The sequence below is a fragment of the Sturnira hondurensis genome, unplaced genomic scaffold, assembly GCF_014824575.4.
Source record: "Sturnira hondurensis isolate 20B ecotype Veracruz unplaced genomic scaffold, ASM1482457v3 Scaffold0006413, whole genome shotgun sequence".
In the NCBI taxonomy this organism is placed as follows: Eukaryota; Metazoa; Chordata; class Mammalia; order Chiroptera; family Phyllostomidae; genus Sturnira; species Sturnira hondurensis.
The window spans coordinates 45,832,862-45,851,268 of record NW_028079044.1 but is presented as its reverse complement, the minus strand read 5'-3'; the positions used below and the strand labels follow the sequence as shown (position 1 = coordinate 45,851,268).

Here is an 18,407-nt window from a genome sequence, read left to right as displayed (position 1 = left end):
CTGGCCAGGGGTCTTGTCCCTCGTGACATAAAAGGGCCCCCTCCTTCCCAGCCCCGCTCTTCCCACAGTCCCCCTCCCACACACACACCCCTCTCAGCAAGAAAGATGTGAGCAGATTCAAAAGAATAAGCCACTGGCTGGAAAGACCCTTTCAAAAAAGTCTGGAACCTTCTAAACAGGCTGGCAGGGAGACCCACCCCCATTTGCATGGGCCCCTCGGGTATTCTGGTTCTTCACTGCGTGACATGACTTGGTAGTCACAGCCCCTCCTTTCACAAGTCATTGTTCTCTAAGGAGCCTTTTCTGTCAAAAAGAAACCACCACGGTTACCACTTTGAGACAGACCTCGGGGGGGTTTCATGCTCCATCAGTCTCTGTAGTGAAAGGGTCAATGTTCTCTTAAACGCTACAAGGGGCCCGGCGACCAGGTGAAGGTGCACTTGGAAACCTATAACCATGACTATTTTTAATTGTTGGTTTTCTCTTCACAAACACGTGTAGAACCACTTACTGTGTGCCAGGCAACGTTCTAATCATTTTATATTTTGTCCTTTAATGCTCATAACCATCACAGGAAGTACGTAACACTATTATCTTTCATTCAATACTCAATGAACATTTACTGAGCACTTTACAGATGAGGGTACTGAGATACAGAGAAGCTAAGTGACTTGTCAGGCTCAGCCAGCTAGTTAGTGACAGAGTCTAGATTAGAACCCAGAAACTCTGGCTCTGGAATGTGGCTCTTAATGACCATCTTCAGGAGCCCAACTGTATGCACTGGTGGAAATCTGTGTGTCTATCAAAAATGTTTCCAGCTGCAAAAAAACAACTCAGTTTAGGGTTGCAAACACAAGTAGGAATTGCTTCAGTAAAAAAAAAACGTCTGGAGGTAGTCTTCTGTCTTGGGCTGGTGGAAGAGCTCGTAGCATGCATCCAGGCTTTTCCTATCTTTCAGGAAAATGTCCACCCATTTAGTCTGTTGCTTAATCACCTCATGTTTGCAAGATGGCTGCTGCACCTCCAGGTATCATGCCCAAGATCCAGGCAGAAAAAAATGACAAAATGAACTTCCTCTAATGAGGGCCTTATCTTTTTATTTGAAAGAGAACCTCTGTCTAGCATGATTCCCCTAAAAGAAAAAGAAAAAAAAAATGAGAACCCGTATCTGCCATTATCATAGTCACCATTACATTATCTGCTTTAAACCAATCTGATAATGCTGAGACTGACACCCTGGAGAGGCAATGGCTGCTGAGGAGACAACAGACAGCCTTTGCCATGGTGGGTAGTACTGTCCCCATTTTACCGACGGGCCAGTTGCAGCTAGGAGTCACAATGTCGAGACCACAAGGCTGGCGAAATGGCAGGCCCTAATGCTAACCCAGGTCCCTGCAATTCTGAACCCCACAACTAAAGGGATCAGTGTACATTTGGCCACTAATAGCTGGAGAGCCTCAGGCAAGTTGCTCAGCCTCCATAATCCTCAATCTTCTTATCTCTAAATTGTGGAGAGTAATGGTGCCTAGCCAGAGGGTGGCTGTGAGGGGAAATGAAATAACACAGCAGGCCCCCGAAAACCACAAGTTTGAACTGCACGATCCACCGACAGAATTTTTCACTGAATACAAACGATAACTACAAAGGTGTTTTCGCATCTTTCCTTTCAGAATTCCCAATCTAGTGTCCCCAGAACCCTCTATTTCCAAACTGGGATGCAGTGGGAAGGCGTGCTAAGTGTAAAGAAGTTTGGAAGGACAGACATAAACTGGAACTTTTGCAGCCACCCTGAGCGTGCGGTCACCCCAAGTCCCCCAGCACGCTGCAGCCCCCTGAGCACAGAGATCCCCCACAAACCAGAAGACAACATCTCCCACACACCCCACCCCCACCACACCCATGCTGCTGCACTCAAAGGGCCAGGGAATTTATTTCCAACTCTCCCTCCCACCAGGCCTTGACAACACCGAGCATTTCTGATCAAGTACCTGTGAATCATAGGTCAGGGCTGACTCATTTTTTCAAGTGTTCAGGTTGTGAACAAAAAGGGTATTGATCACTTGGAGGACCAAATACAGGGAGCAACAATGCGACCTGCTCAGCACTCATCTGCAATAACGCAAACCAGACTGGCAGGTATGGTATTGAAACTGGGGGAGGGGAGGGGATATAGAGGGCAAAAAAATTTTAGTGACTGAGAGTTAGTAAGTGGAAATGACCTACTTTCTTTAAAAAAAAACAAAAACAAATTTAAGGTAGGTACCACAGTAATGATGTTCTCTCCATCTATGGAGCTCTGTGGGGGGGGTTTTATTGGTACGTGTGAAAAATATTCAAGCTAAGCTTTTGGAAGCGCACTTCCAGAGGCTGTCAAATTTTGTTTTCCCATCTAAGAAAGGGACAGGGGAAGGAAGATCGCCTGCGTTGAACATCTCCCGCACAGTCTCACTTGACCTCCTAGAGACCCAGCAGGGCAGAAAGAGGCTGGGAGAGCAGCAGCTACCTGCCCCGGGCGGGGGGGGAGCTTGCTGAGGACCAGCACCCCAGACTGGCCTCATCCCTGTAGGGACATCCCTGCTCAGCCAGAGAACACTTAGCCCAGGGGATGTTCAGAAACAGAAGCTCGCGGCAGGGGTGCAAAACCCCCGGAGACCTTGCAGGGCGACAGCTCCCACGCAGCTTTCACACCCAGTCACCTCGACCTTTCACCTGCAGAACCGCACTCTCTCCAGACCAATGTGTAATACCAAGGCAAGGGGCCAGCGCTCTGGCCCCACGTGGGAAAGCTTCACTGGGACCACCGGGGAAGTGTGTGAATCAGTACCTGTGACCCTTGTGGTCTCGCATCTGAAATCAGGGGAATGCACGGTGCACACGGCCTCAGGGGGAAAAGTGCACCTATGAATCGTGGCTGCGTAGAACCTTCCCCAGGCCCCCTCAGAGCCCACGGAGGGGTCTGGAGTGTGTCACCAGGGGCCAAGGCAGCTGCACGACCTCGTGGGTTCTGGTGCTCTCTGAGGACGCTTCTTCCTCAGGTCACAGGACGATCTGTCTGCAGGTGACAAGGTTCAGGAGAGCCGGAGGAAACACTCACGAGGGAGTGTGATTTTCAAGTTTTCTTTCAGGGAATCCTGGGCTAATTTGGAGTCGTCGTATTACTAGATGAAACCCAGAGCAGGTCAATGACTCGTCTCAAAACACACAGCTGGGACGAGGCAAACCTGAAAGTAGCTCTCAGGCGTCTGACTCTCTGTCCCCAACACCATGCTGCCCTGTTTAGAACAAAAAGACCACACAAAGCAAAGAAGAAAATACACACTTCAACTGCCTGATAAAGTAATAGGAAAGAAGAGTAAGATCCAAAGGCAAAACAAGTCCTGGCCAACCATGACTTCTTTCTGATGTTGACTCAACTAAGAACTCTGGGCCAGATCTCTATTTTAAAAGTTCATCATCTATTTTAATTAAAATAGAATAAAATGTATTTAATTAATTAAAATAAATTTACATTTTAATTGGCATAAAATAAACTATATTTAGTGAATTCAACTAGAAACGACGTTTTAGAAATATTTGTGAACAGCCCCTTTCCCGTCCTGACGCACAGTGGAAAGTATGCGGAGACAGCATTCAGAGTCCCACTCCCGGTGGTGCTGAGCAAGCCGCATATCCAGAATCTAACACCTGAAAGAGACTCACTGAGCCCACCATGCAGATGAGAAATATAAGGCCCAGGCAGGGAACAAGGAGCAGGGAAACGCAGCCATCGGTGGGCAGGCGAAGCCATCTGGATTCCACCCAGAGCTGAGGAATCTCCAGTGCCTGGTGCACTTCTCTACCTTCTGCAGACGAGGGAATTCAAGTCCCTCTGGCAACCCGCAGCATTTCACATGGCTCTGTCTACTTGGTTGGCCTAATCTCCAAAGCAGTGGGCTAGCGGACCTTGATGAAGTGAGGTAGAGTGAACAAAAGATAGCCGTGGGCGTGGTTCATTTGCCAACATGTCCATGAGAAGGGAGCCTGAGCTACAAGGAACATAAAGACAGATTCAGAATGTATTTGATCGAAATACAAGGTATCATACCCACACAATAGTACTAGGCACAACACAGCACTTACGAAGTATAAGACAGTTGACGTGGGTAGCAGGTATTCCCTGATATATTGCTCATGGGACAAGGCAAGTTGCCGAATAATCTATTTATCAAAGGCCTAAAAAACCAGCGCTCTCTCTCTCTCTCTCTGTCTACACATAAATGCATTAGAAAAGTCTGCAAGGATGTGCTCCAAAGTGGCAAAAACCTAAGCAGAGATATGAGGAAACAAGGAAAGGGGGTGGTAATTTTTAAAAAAGCCGTGAGCTTTATTTGGACAGGTGCGCCTCCCCGCCCCACTACTGAGGTGAAAAGATTCATTTGCTATTTATGTAATAAATGATTCTTTTTTAATAAAGAGAATAATAGAGTAATAGAACCACAATGAAAAATAAATAATACAAAAAAGAGAATAATAGAAATAGGATTTTATTCACTCAATGATTAGAACACCCACTCTATGCCAGGCACAAAACAAGGTAAAAAATATACGACCCTTACCCATTCCCCTGCCCACAAGGAGCTCCCATTCCAATGGGTGTGGGTGAGGTGAGTCTGTTTGGTATGTGTACGAAGGCATGTCACCTGCGCTCCGGTGACAGAAAGAAACCACGCAGAGTGGGAAGAAATAAATGATTTCCATGTGTCATCGAGACCCAGAGGCAGAAACAGAGTCCCTGGTAACTTCTGCCAAGGCCTGCCATCTTGGAGGAAAAAAATAAATGACAACAATTTACAAATGAAAAAAAAATCCTTGGTCACTATATAAGAATTTCAACGATCTGACTTCAGTTATAACTCACAAAGGACTATAACAGTACAAAGGGCAGTTGGCGGTTCCCTCACATTTCACCCCCACAAACAGAGGGCAAATGGTTTTGTTGCTTTTCCAAAGCACCAGCTCTGGCTATCTTCATCAGTACATATGGTGTACTGTGCGAGGCTAGAAACAGCCTCCACTGAAATTGCTGTTTTGATTTGGATTTCTACTAATAACCTCGGAGAAGAAGCCTGTGGCGTGAGAGAAAGATGTCGCTCACCGCTCCAGGGAGGAAAAGAGAGAGCGTTGGATCAGCATTACCTAAGAGCTTGAAATTGAGTGCAAATATCTCCTTGTAGCAACTGCTATATAATTAGCCATCATAATGGGATCCTTTCAAAACCAAGGCAGTTCAACAAGGAAGTTTAATTGAAAATAAAATTTCCAGACCGACTATTCTGTCAAAACCACATTAAATGGAGATAGCTCAGCAGTGGCTGAACCACTAGGAACATGGCTTCTGTGTAATGGGAGAAGGGAACGGAGAGGGAGAGTGCCGCTCGCCTACACAGGGGGGGCGTGGCCATGCTCTCTGAGTAACATTTTTCTCACCTTAAAAACTATTAGGAAAGATTATGTTCGCACACCTCACGGGGTGGTCAGGAAGATATCATACCACGAGGCGCACTGACAGAGATGACCTGTGCCACCTGCACGGTGCATGGTGTGAGCAGGGCAGGATGGGGACCAGTGACATCCACATCCCCTGGGAGCTCATGATTCATGCAAAATCTCAGCACCACCCAGATTAAGGGAACAAGAATCTGCATTTAACAAGGCTCCTGGAGATGAGGAGTGTGTGGCCCAGTTTAAGAAGAAAGGGCTTTGGCCATTCTCAGGGGAACGGGTGACTCAGGTCAAGGAAGAGGGATCTAAAAGCTGACTTTGGGAGAAGCAGGTTTCCCAGAGGGTTGCCAGGACTGCTGCCCAGCTGTCTTGCTTCTGGCCTGCAGTGGGGGAAATCAAGGCAGAGCCCAGAGTCATGTCTTCAGAGTAGCCCATGGCATCACACAGGCCTGGCGATAGGTCCTGTGTGCGGAGAGAACACGGGCAACTGGGAACAGAGGCCTGGTAACTCGGGAGAAATGGGAAAGTACCACGGGTCCCCTCTCTTCCCTGATTAGGGCCTAAGTCATGGGACTTCAGTGCTATAAAACATGACAACCTCATAAGACACAGAAGGAGACACGACACACATATAGACATGATGTCCTTGCACGTGCACAAAATACCTCCAGAACCACAGGCAAGGCACTTCTGACCTTGGCTGCCTCCCAGAAGGAAGACCTGTGGGTGGCCGGGGACGTGGAAGTTGAGGGAGACACTTCGCTTCCACTGCGTATCTTTCTGGACCTTTTGAGCTTTCAATGGTGTGAATGTTTTCCTTGGGTGGACAGATGGTAAGGGGGAGGGAGGCAGAAAAAAAGGAAGGGCAGAAGGAAAGAGAGAAGGAAGGAGGGAGCACGTTTACATTAAAAAAATAGACATAAAAGACAGTGGAGACTCTTGTTAAGCAGGGCTTGGTTTAAAAGTCATCCCAAGAAATTCAAGGCATGAAACCTTCCTCTTTTCTCTTAAATCACATGTAGCCTGTGCTCCTTCCTTTGGTCTCTCACATCCATTTATGTCTCAAATGCTCAGGTGGCGAAATTCTCTGTGGCACAGAGCTGCCTTGTCTATTTGCCCCCGAACCAAGAGACACTATAGACATCACACTGTCTACAAATCCCAGGGGTGCGTGACTCCAGCCCATTGAACTTCAGTAGATGGGGAAAATCTCTTACAGAGGATTCTGAAGCCCTGGTTTGCAGAGCCTTCCTGCAACTAAAACGGATTTAGGAGACACAGCATTTATGCATTGTATGAGAGTTTGCACGCGTGGGTTGAGATAAGAAAGAAAATACAAAGCCACATGGGGAACCCTAACTCTGCAATAAGCAGTACCAGCTACGTTCAGTGTACAAAGCATTCCCTGAATCCTTTCTGCTGGGACAGATAATAGAAATCTGACTTTAAGACAAGGAGGCTGAGGCCCAAGAAGTCTAGTCGTGGAACCAGCGCTGTCCCAGGGCACATCCCTTCCGTCACATCCCCAGTGCCCCCAGGGTCCCCAGTCACCTTCCAGAAATGATCCGCACATCTAACCAGGTGCGGGAAGCCCTTACCCTGTGTCTTTACAGGTCGGTGGCTGGAAACTGTTTCTTTACAGAAAGTATCCTGGTTCTTTACTCGACTGAGAAGGAGAGGGATGACAATGCTCCCTCGGGCCCCGCAGCTACTCTTGGTGATGCACAGTCGGGCGGACAGGAGGCCAGCTTTCGGGTCAGAAGCTCTTCGGGTTCAGTTATGTGGCTGCTACTCCTCACTGCCTGACATTCTTTTGTTGATCTCTCTGTGCCACTGGTTTCTTCATGTTTAAAAATGGCAGTGACGACAGCTAATATGTATCAGATGTTAACTATGTGTGTGCTTTAAGCCAGTGTTACTCTAAGCACTTAATGTTTACAAACTTCTCGGGTATCTGTAACATGCCCTCGTTATTCTCCATGAACCAAAAAGAAAGCTAAGGCCCAGGAGGGGGCACTAACTTTCCCAAGGCCACGCAGCCAATAAATGTCAGAACTGGGTGGTCAGACTGGAGCCTGTGCTCCACCCCAAAACACACAGATGCCCTCCCGTGGTTGTCAGGAGTGGAAATCATAGGGATAAAATGCTTACTGGGCCGCCTGGCACTGAGTACGTGCTCAACACATTGTAGCTGCTAAGTATCATTGAGCACTTAATTTCTTTGGTTGGGCAGAAATGCAAGGGCTGCTAGGGTGTGGCTGAGGGAAAGCTGCTCCCTGCAGAGGTCCTATTCCCTGCCAGGTGCTCTGCCCGACCTGTCCTCAGCAGGCACTCGGCCTCGGGGTCACAGTGCAGGCAGGAGCCTTGGTGCTCGGCCCCCTGAATCTCTGTTTGGACCTTTCCCCTGGGAGCTCACGTGGAAACCTAAGTTGGGGCAGCTGGGGTGGGAACAGGTCTGACGTCTGGCTGACAAGAATGGCAAATTCCAGAATGAGTTGGGCAGATCTAATGCCAAGGTCATGGTCATGGTCATGTGCTGGCTGACTCATTGCTTCAGGAGCTGTCTGCAAACGGTTAATCACAGATTTGATGGGGGACGGTCCCTTGAACGGGAAGAGGCAACCTGGGCTCAAAAAACTGGCAAAATTAGAGATCTGGGGTGGGAGACTCTGTTGCGGAGGAATTCCCCAGCCACTGCTTACTTTGTCCTTATTCAGACATTCCCATCTCCGTTCAGGTCAGGAGAGGCATGGTGGCCAGACAGTCCATTGTCTCCGTCAGGGACTGGCTGAAGGAGGACGTTCAATCACATCTGGCCTATAGGACATAAGGAAAGTCTGCTGGGGTTTTCTGGGGCGGGGCGCGGTTTTCCCTAACAGAAGACAGGGTTTCAGTAAGTAAGACACACCTTCTGTCCTTCCTAGTATTCTTCCTGCTGAAAATGTTGTTGTGACAAATGAATGTGAGCAGTAAACAGGGGCCTCACAGAGATCCCAACCAGTGCCCGAGTGTGTGGGGCTATGGGCTGCGTCCTTTCTGCCACATCTGACAACACCAGGTGCGGGGGGGTGGGGTGGGGGGGTGGGGCATGGGAAAGCAGGAACTCCGAGCAGGAAGATGGCAGTGGGGACGCGCACAGTCATTCTGGAAAACAATCTGGGGGCACCCGTAAAATCAACTGTGACGGTGCACAATGACTCAGCCATCTCAGCTAGAGTTTCTCTAACTCTCCCGCCGTCCACACGGGCCCAGGTGCGAGGTGCGCACTGCAGGACGTGGCGTCCATCCGAGGGGCCCGAGACCGGGCCTGGGCCAAGGGAAGGTCAGAGGCAGCCCCTCTCAGGAGCTGCGTGTACTGAGAGCAAGCAGATGGGACCTTAAAGAGATGGACAGTTGGCTGTCCATATCCATGGGCACTACATTCATGGATCCAACCAACCAGGGGTCGAAAGTATATTTTTAAAAAAACGCTGTGTTGTTGCTGACGTGTCCTGGGTGGTTAGGCCTATGATAGTCATGCCTGTACTAAACATGTACATATTATTCTTGCCTTTTTCCCTTAAATAATACAGTATACCAACTATTTATGCAGCATTTACATTGTATTAGGAATTATAGGTAATCTAGAGATAATTGAAAGTATATGGGAGGATGTGCATAGGTAATATGCAAAGACTACACCATCTTCTACAAGGAACTGTGGATTTGGGGATCCCCAGCGGATCCCAGAACAATCCCCTGTGGATACCAAAGACTGTATTGAGTAAAAAGAAAAAACAGAGAGAGAGAGAGAGAGATCTGTAGCAGAAACCCATCTGCCTACATTAATAACAAATAGTCAGAAGAACACATGGGAGCCAGCACCCAAGCAGGGCACACAGCAAACACACCAGGGCAGATGCCACAAGGGGATGGATGAGGGTGCAGGACAGAAAAAGGAGAGCGAGGGCTCTTACAGAGACCAGTGACGATGTGCCCGAGATGGAGGAGGCCCTCCCAACAGAATCCAAAGGGAAAAACATCAATCAGGTTTGGAGTCAGAACACTCAGGAATGAACGCTCCGGTGAATCTTTCTGGCTGTGGGCCCCTCAGCAAATACTTAGACAGAGCCTCACCTTCCCCACAGCGAAAGGCAAATGAGAAGAGTGCTCCCAGGTGGTCCCGTGAGCCTCCAAGGAGAGGTGTTGACAGCCTGAGTCTGGGACACAGCAGAGCTTTCTGGATGGCAGGTGAGGACGCAGCTCTCTCTCTGTAAAATGGGGGTGATTACATGACAATCATTAGGGTGAGTTTTAAATGAGACAGGACAAAAAGCACAACGATGGCACTGTTTGACAGACACAGAGAAAGAGGGCACGCCCTTCGGGGAGCCCGTGCTTGTACCAGGCCCTGTGCTGGAAGCTCAGAAGCTCATCACAGTGGGCGAGGCTCACAGAGCCCATGAACCGGGGAGCAGCACCCACCCCTCATCCCGGAGCACCTGTGCCGTCCTGGGCACAGCCTGCGGGACCAGTGGGGTGTCAGGCTGCCCTTATGCGGCACCCCTCTAGGGGCACACAGGGCCCTGCAAATACACATACACATTTCTTTGTTTCTTCTCCTGTTGCAGCAAACTGTTAAAAAAAAAAAAAACTGGATACGGCAGGTTACCAAAAAGAAAAGAAAAACCAACTGTCACGTGCCTAGGACCCTCCACCAGGCAACAAAAGCTTCATTTTCCCAACAAACAGCCCATTTCTCTAACTTTCTGTAATTCTAGGAAGGGCACAATGCCGCATGCGGTTGTCACATTATAATGTGTGACTCTCCTTACAGCCACCCCCTCCTCTCTGCTGTGAGCGCTTGTGTCTGGGGAAGATTCCGGGGCACAGGTGCACCACATATCCCTGAGTGGCATTTTGTTTCAGATGTGCCCCCAAGGGCCCCCAGCTTCAGAAAACCCCGTCCTACACACCGCCACCTTCTCTTCTGCCGGATCGCATCCCTGAAGTGCGTGCATCCTTACAACAGGGGTACAAGGTCCAAGGGATGCCTTGATGACTCCTTATAAATAGTTTCCCCCGAAGACCAATATGTGCTGCCACTAGCCATGGGGAATGTGAGCCAAGCTCCCCACAAATTCTTAGAATGAATTCCAAACCCCTCCGATGGGCGGGGCACAGGAGACAGGGAGGTCCTTAGGGGCCTTTGCTTTGGTTTTCCTCTCCTGCTCCCCAGCCCTGCACTGCCAGCCTGCCCACTGTTTAAACACCTGCTTCTCCAGGCCTATTGTTGCAGAGATACCGCAGTGAGGAATCACAGCACAAAGCCGTCCTTCCCGTGAAGACTCTGGTTAGGGAATTAGGACTGCAACAGGAGGAGTGTGAGACAACCGTGGAGGAACAAAGTAGAAGATGACAAAACAGTCAGAGGTGGATTGAGTGTGGGCCGCGTGAGTTCTGGATGCAGGAGAGCAGGTCACTGTGGCTGCGAAAGGACAGTCCTCTGAGAGCCCATTTGGGAAAATGGCCATTCGGGTGGGTGGCAGGTGGGTGGGCAGTATTCAGGAGTGTGGCATGGTGACCAAAGCCTGCAGTGGGGAGGAGGGGTGCTTGCTCAGTGGCCAGCGTGGAGCCCCTTAACAGTACAACAGAAAGTATCTAGGGGTCCTGGGAGGGTGTGTCAGGTCTAGAATTTTGAGGATCTCAAATGCTGGGAAGGGAGAGTGAAGACTGTGTACAGCCAAAAAGAAAGCTTTATGGGAGATCAGCCTGGGGGCAACCCTCAGAATGTACTTGACAAAAAACCCAGTCAAGAACTGCTCTAAAAGTTACATCTTGGAGGGAGGCAGGAGATGCCAGAGCTTCCAGATTTCACCTGCTACATGGCAGACATCACCAATCCATCAGAGCCCAGATGCTACCTCTGGCCACTGGGGACTCCAGGCAGACCCTACCAATCGCTCCCAGGTGGTAGTTTCAATCTCTTTGCTTTGCAGGGTTGTGTCAGTCAGGAACAGCAATACTACACTGCACTAACATATATTCTCAAATTTCGGTGGCTTCACACAGGTAGAATTAATTGCTCACTCAAACCACATGTCCATCATGGTTGGTCAGAGAGATAGCACTCAGTGTTGGCACCACCCAGGCCAGGCCAGGACACAGCCGGGCACGGGGCCGAAGAGAGAGAGAGGGTGGCTTGCATTTCAGTGTGAAGGCCAGGGACGCACGCCACTGCTGCTCACTCCCCCTTGGCCGGAGCCGGCCACAGTGGGCACCAAGTACAATCCTGACCTCCGGAAGGCACAGAGTCAGGAGCAAATAAAAGGCTTAAGTACATCAACTTTCCGGGCATGTGGAATTTATCATTCATTCATTCAACCAGTGACGATTTCTTTTAAAATATCTTGGGACTTTTACTGAGTGTCAAACACCCTACAGTATTACCATTTCCTTTGGCCCCTTTAACAACCCTGTGAGGCAGGTGTCCTTATTCCTATTTTGCCAAAGGGAACTTTGGAACCCAGGGAGGTAGAGGTACGTGGGTAGTAAGCGACCCTGACTGCCTGTCCCATGCTCTACACCACCACTGCCCCACCCCCAGCCCCAACCTCACAGTGACTTGCTCACAGGCCAGGAGAGGAAGGCAGTAATTCTAGAAGTGTTAAGGCTCACTGGGTAAGCACAGGGGTTCTGGAGGCAAGCTGCCTGGGTGGGCCTCCGGGCTCTACACTCCTTGGCCACGTGACCCTGAGCAGGTTGCCTTGCTATGCCCTCCGTTTCCTCGTCCGTAAACTGCCATGATACTAATAACACCACCCAGCTCAACACAAGGCTGTGACAACTAAGGGCAAAAAAGGCAGGGAGAGCGATGGAAGCCATCTCCAGCCCAGCATCAGGAGCCAAGAAACAAATACCAGCTGACATTAACGTGATCGCCTTACTATTAGAAGGACGTTGTCTAAAAGGTCACAGGTCTCTAAACCCCCAAATCAGCGACTTTCTAATAGGCTGCTCAGCCTCCCAGGTGCAGTGGCCGCTGCATCGTATGCAGGGAGAGAAGCCACTTAGCCCTGGGGTAGGCGCCACCCTGTACCAGGTGTGCCCTGCACCCAGCCACTCCGTTTATGTTCTTCCGAGGACTTGGCACTGTCTGACATGTCTTTCTTGCACATGGATCTGTCACCCTTCTTACAGCCTCTCTCCCACACTAGAACCTCAGCTCTGTATTTGCCTTATTCAGAGTGTCAGCCACATGTTGGGTACATAGCAGATATCTGTGCTATGAACGGATAAAGTCGATGAAGCCCCTGCCCTCAGGGAACTTACACTGTCTGTGCACAATGCACAGCATACAGTAGGTGCTCAATGTGTGCTGAGACATCTGCCAGCTTATCATGCCTCAGGTACAGGTGAGGGACTCAGCACTTCTTCCTTTGCAATGGGAGACACTGAAGACAGGCAGGCCTTGTCACGTGCAATGCCTATTGGGTAGTGGTTTCCACCCTGAGACCGCCCCCCACAACCTTTCCCCTCTCCCCTCAGTTCTGAGACTAGCTTGAGGACACAGGGACCAGAGGGAAGAGAAGTCAGTGTGAAAGAGAGATGGGGAACAGACCACTGGGGGTGTGTAACAAGCCTGTGCACTCTTGTGCACACTCATGCATACTCCCATGACCTATACACTGTGCACTCGTCTGACTCTAACAGAAACCTGACCTTGAAACAGTAATTCTCCTTCTAGATCTCGGTTTCCCTGATGGGAAAACCTGAGCATTGAAGAAGAACATTCCTAAGCCCCCCCCCCAGATCGCAAGGCTAAACACAAGTAGTCTTCCAGGGCTTCATTTCTCAGAGCTGGGTCCGGGTGGGAGGGATTTGTGGGAGGGATTTTCCCAAGCTCTGGTAGGCCTGGCAGACAGCGTATCAAATGCATTAAACACCTGTCTGCATCCTACATTAGAAATAATTTCTGTGTGACTGCAAACTTGAGCTGCCTCAGACAAGCTGCTACAGAGTTAAATAAATGTGTATTGCTATTCTGATGCTCCCGCTTTGTTTTCATATTTGGAAACTAGTCATTGCATCTGTTCTCAAACTTGCCTGCGAAACCCTGAGAGGTCCCAGGCCCTGTGCCTCTAGTGCCCTCCCGCTCGCTGGTCAAGTGGACCTAGCCGAGATGTTGGGTGAAAATGCCCTTTTCCAGGGGCCCCGCCCACAGCCCAGGGGTTAGAACGCCCAGTGGGGGAGCTCAGGGATCTCAATTTTCTTAAGCTTCCCAGGTGATCATTTGCAAAACTGAAGTTCAAAAACCACTGCCATAAAAAGAAGCTGAGAACAGGGGCTGGGATGGCAGGGGCCCAAGGGAGAAGGCGAACCAGAGGGCACAGGGCACGGCTCCTGTTTTGCATGCCTGCAAATCTCTTCTGCCCACGTGTGCCCTGCACACGTTCCTCCAGCGTAAACAAACTGCAAAGCGCTGACTCACCCTCAGCTGGCCCCTCCCCGAGACCTGGAAAAAAATCAACCACACTCACATTCAGCCTGGGATGGCAGGCAACTACTCTGACTTGCAGGAATAGAACGTTCCCAACATAATGGGCACACGGCTTGAAGACGGAAGCCGCCGCTGCCAGGGACGGAGCTACAGGGAGGAACAGAAACAGTGATGTCACCCCGACTGTTTGCTGTGATTCCTTCCACCTCTGGTTTGTGATGGACAACGGGTTCCGACAGGGACCAGTCTCAGCTCATCTAGGGGAGGGAGGTTCTGTGTAATGGTGAGCCAGTACTCAAAAGGGTTGCACTTGTGCTTGTGTGTACACACACACACACACACACACCCCTCAAACATTATGCATGCGGGTGTATTTAAGCCTCTGCCGTGGTTGGGGATGCAGCCCAGCCACCAGAGGCCACCTATGCGATGTTGAGTGTGACCAGGTGCCAGGAAGGTACTGGGCTAAAAAAGCAGGTTGGAAAAGAAGAAAATGGGTAAGAAGGGCCAATTGCTGAGCTGGAGTTTTTGGCAAGTTTTCCATCAATCAATCCTAGAGTGCATTGTCAGTCCCATCCTGTTGATGAGGAAACCAAGACCTAGAAAAAAAGATACATGACTCCCTTGAAGTCCTAGGTTCAAACACTGCCCTAGCTAACCCCAAAGTTCACGTTCAATGCTTTGGGCCGGCGGCCTTAAAGTTCATAAAGCTGTGAGAACAGCATGGGGTGAGGGGGGTCCGCTCTAGAGAGAGGGAAGCCTGCGGAAACTGATCTCACCAACCACTGGGAGAACCGAAATTATTTCTTCACAATTTAATTCACAAGCAGTAAGTGGTCATCAGAAATAATAAATCACAGAAGTCACAGAGAAGCAATAAGAAAAAAAAACCACATGTAATCACATGTTCCCAAAATTGTGTTGTTTATACTTCTAGGCTTTTTTCTAGCCAAGTACATGTTTTTCCTAGCCTACAAATAAAATGATGCCATGTTTGCAATTTATCCAAAATGTTATAATCTTGATGTTTGTATGTGGGTAATTAGAGATGCTTGCCCAATTCTAATCTGTGAATTTATGTCAAAACCATGCCATTTGGTTACAGATTCTAAAGGGGAGAGAGCAAACCTCTCACTTCTTTTTTGTTTGTTTCCTGTCTGTTCAACGGCGGCTAATGCCTTTTAGGAGGCTTAGAGGGTGTTCTGTCTAAATGCCAGGTTCTGGTGGGTGATGCAGCCTTGGCGGGGAAGAAAGTCAGGTTGGCTTCCTCCTCCTCATAGATGAAAACAGAAAGTAAATTTTGCAGCAACTGAGAAAATGATTTTTTTTTAATGTAACTTAAAACCAAAGGGAAATGCAGCTCTACCAGGCAGAAGGGCCTGGGATCAGACCTCCAACAGCCCCTCCCCCACTGCAGGGAATGCCTTCCAAGTGCCCCCCACAGACACCCCCTGGTTGGGAGAGTGAAAAATAACCCGTTTTTCCTCCCTTTGGTGTTAATGAGGCTCCCTACGGAGATGCAGTTAATCGCATCAATTAGGAGACTTACACTTGGCCTTGCGTGCCAGGCACTGGCCCACTGTCCAGGGAAAGGTGGGTGACATAGTCACATCTGTCATGAGATCATTTCTCATTTTTTAATTTTTTTCCTTTCACCTATGTTTTTTTAAAAAACTATATATATTGATTTCTTTAAGTCAGGCAGAATCAACACGTAATGAAATGTCCAGATCTTAAACGAACAGTTTGATGAGTTTTGACTAATGCATATACCAAAAACACTGAACCCCCAAGACGCAAAGAAAGTCCCCCACCCAGAAAGTGCCCTGGGCTTCTATCATCGAAGACTCTGCTCTCTGCCCAGAGGAGGCCTAGCACCAATGATTAACTGGACATTCTCTAAAAATGCATATGGATGGAATCATGTTATGTTTCAAGAGGAGTATGAGTGATGGGCAAGGACAGGCAGTCCCTGGTGGGAGTGAAGCAACCGTGCAGGTGCCTGGGGGAACAGTCGGGCAGTTCCTCAGAAAGTGACACGTTGAGTAGCCATATGCCTCAGCAGTTCCGCTCCAAGGTGCACAGACTCAAGGAAAACAAAAATACACATCCACACAAAATCCTGTGCATAGACTTTCCGAGCGGCATCATTCATGACGACCAACAAATGGATACAACCCAATGCCCATCGACTGATGAATGAAGCAATAAAATGTGGTGTTATATTCCTGTAAATGGAACATTTTTCAGGCACAGAAAAGGATGCTACATAGACACTGCAGGCATCAAAGGGGGAGGGGGGAAGTGGGACAACCGTAATAACATAAACATAACTGAGACGTCATGCATGAACCTTGAAAACATCGTGTTAAGTGAAAGAAGCTAGTCATGAAAGACCACATACTGTATCATTCCTTTTATATGGAATGTCTAGAATAGGCAAAGCCATAGCAGCAGAAAGTAATTACTGGTTGCTTAGGATCAGAGGGTAGGATGGGGTTGGGGGGGCGGCAGCTAAAGGGCCCAGACATTTTTTTTGAGGTGGTGAAAACGTTGTAAGATTGGTAAATTGTATGGTATGCAGATTAAACCTCAACAAAACTATTTAAAGAAACCAAACATTCAGAATCAACAAAAGTAGAAGCAGTTGTGATACATGGAAAACCATTTCCTTCGGTGGAATTTTAATTGAAGAGTGTTGGGTTTTGTGGCCCAAGACCCCCCAAGCCACCTGAAAAGCATAGCTGGTGCCCAAAAGAGCTCCTTCCCAGGACAAGGTCACAGGGTTTGCTGCTTTTCCCAGCAGTCCCTGTCCTGTCTCCAGAGTCTAAACTCTTTAAGAGTCTAGGAGCCATTCACCAGATCCGCTCATTCCTCCCACAAACGTTTATGAATTCACATTTAGAAGGAAGCACATAGCCATAGCTGGTCTGTCTTCATATATCCCTGTGCTCAGGAGCCTGTGCATTTAGGGCCACGTCGAATGCCTATACGTATTTGGTCCTGTGATTAGCAGGGCACACTAGGAGCCCGGGGAGGGAGAGTGAAGGGAGCCCATTAAGACAGAAAGGCCAAAAACTCTGAGGTCCCTGGATTGGTTCTAGACCCTGATTCTACCCTCCTGAATGCACGACTTCAGCTGTCTGTGCCTCATGGCCGTCACCTGCACAGACCAAAAAGCTGCCCTAGAAAAACCATTCGGAGCCCCAGCATTGGGAACCGAACCCCATCTTTACCACTTCCAAGCCACGTGTGACTTCAGGCCAATTCCCCAACCTCCTTGCACTTCACCTTGGGGATGGTAACAATGAGAATGGCAGTGTGCAGGGGGAGGTGAGCTTATACCTGTGACCCGGGAGTCAGCAAACTCATAGGGGACCGGGCAGAAAATATTCTGGGCATTGTGGGTCACACCAGCTCTGTCCTAGTTACTCATCTCCACCATCGTAGCATAGAAGTCACCAGAAACTATGTGTAAAGAAAGGCATGCCATGTATCAATAAAACTTTATTTATGGACACTGAAATTTCACTTCCTATACTCCTCATGCATCACAAAATATGGTCCTTCTTTTGAAGTTCAGCACTCAGAACAGTGCCTGGCATAGACTGAGCACTCCCAAGCACCCATACCACACACCAGGCAACAACGCCGTGTGTTAAATTGTGTGCTATGCCCCACATAGTCCATTCAAATATCACTGTCAGGTAGATAACGCCAAAACTTGGATGAGAGAGAGAAGCCTCAGGGGAGCCAAGTGGCTGGGCCACAGCTGATCCAGGTCTTTCGTGGGCCCTTGCTTCTGACCACTGTGATGTACCGTGCTGGCCACCAGGATATACCAGGGAACTCAACCCACCCAGGCTCAGCTCCAAACACTATGGATCACGGCATTTAATTCATCAGAGGCATATGTTACAGAAACCAAGGGCTGAAAGGGGAACCACAGGGCATCACAGTCCCCAGTGATGGAGTCCTCTGAAAAGGGGACATGTGGGCTGAGAACAGCCGTGTGCCTGGTACTGTGCCACATGCCAAAGGGGAGAGGCTGGAAAGGGTGGTCCATCCAGATTCCTGGCTGCAGCAGACTCGGGACGCAGTGGTGGAAGGAGAGACTAGTTAGTGCTTTGGAGGAAATGAAGTATAACTGGTGCCCAGATGGGGTGTTCTATACTCCCCAAGTGGTCTGACTAGTAGCATGGAATCGCTATTTATTCATTTAGCCAATGCGTCCTTAGGCAGAGCCTGTCGCAAGCCAGGAACGGCGAAGGTTGATGAGGCAGAGAGCTCCTGTTCCATGGGGAAGTAGGCAGGTGCCCACACCAGTACACTCAGTGGTCACCTCTGCCACCATACCACACAGGGTCCATCAGCTCATGCAGAAGGGAGTCATCTTCTCCTACAACTGAATGCAGCCTTGATGACACTTTACACGCACTCAGCTAAT

The 18,407-nt window shown here is 49.1% G+C and overlaps 1 long non-coding RNA gene across 2 annotated transcripts in view; it reads right to left on the bottom strand.

Annotated features, from left to right (window-relative positions):
* Window positions 1-978: 978 nt before the first annotated feature.
* The window catches only part of LOC118988679 (uncharacterized), a 30,285-nt gene continuing 12,856 nt past the window's right edge, over window positions 979-18,407 (bottom strand). The window contains exons 3-4 of one of the 2 annotated variants that reach the window (XR_005066836.1): window positions 9,598-9,731; window positions 979-1,132 (exon numbers count right to left, since the gene is read on the bottom strand). This is a non-coding gene — a long non-coding RNA (uncharacterized LOC118988679). Of the gene's footprint in view, window positions 1,133-3,800; window positions 4,026-9,597; window positions 9,732-18,407 lie in introns of those variants that run through there. The other variant, XR_005066837.1, reaches the window with a different exon arrangement.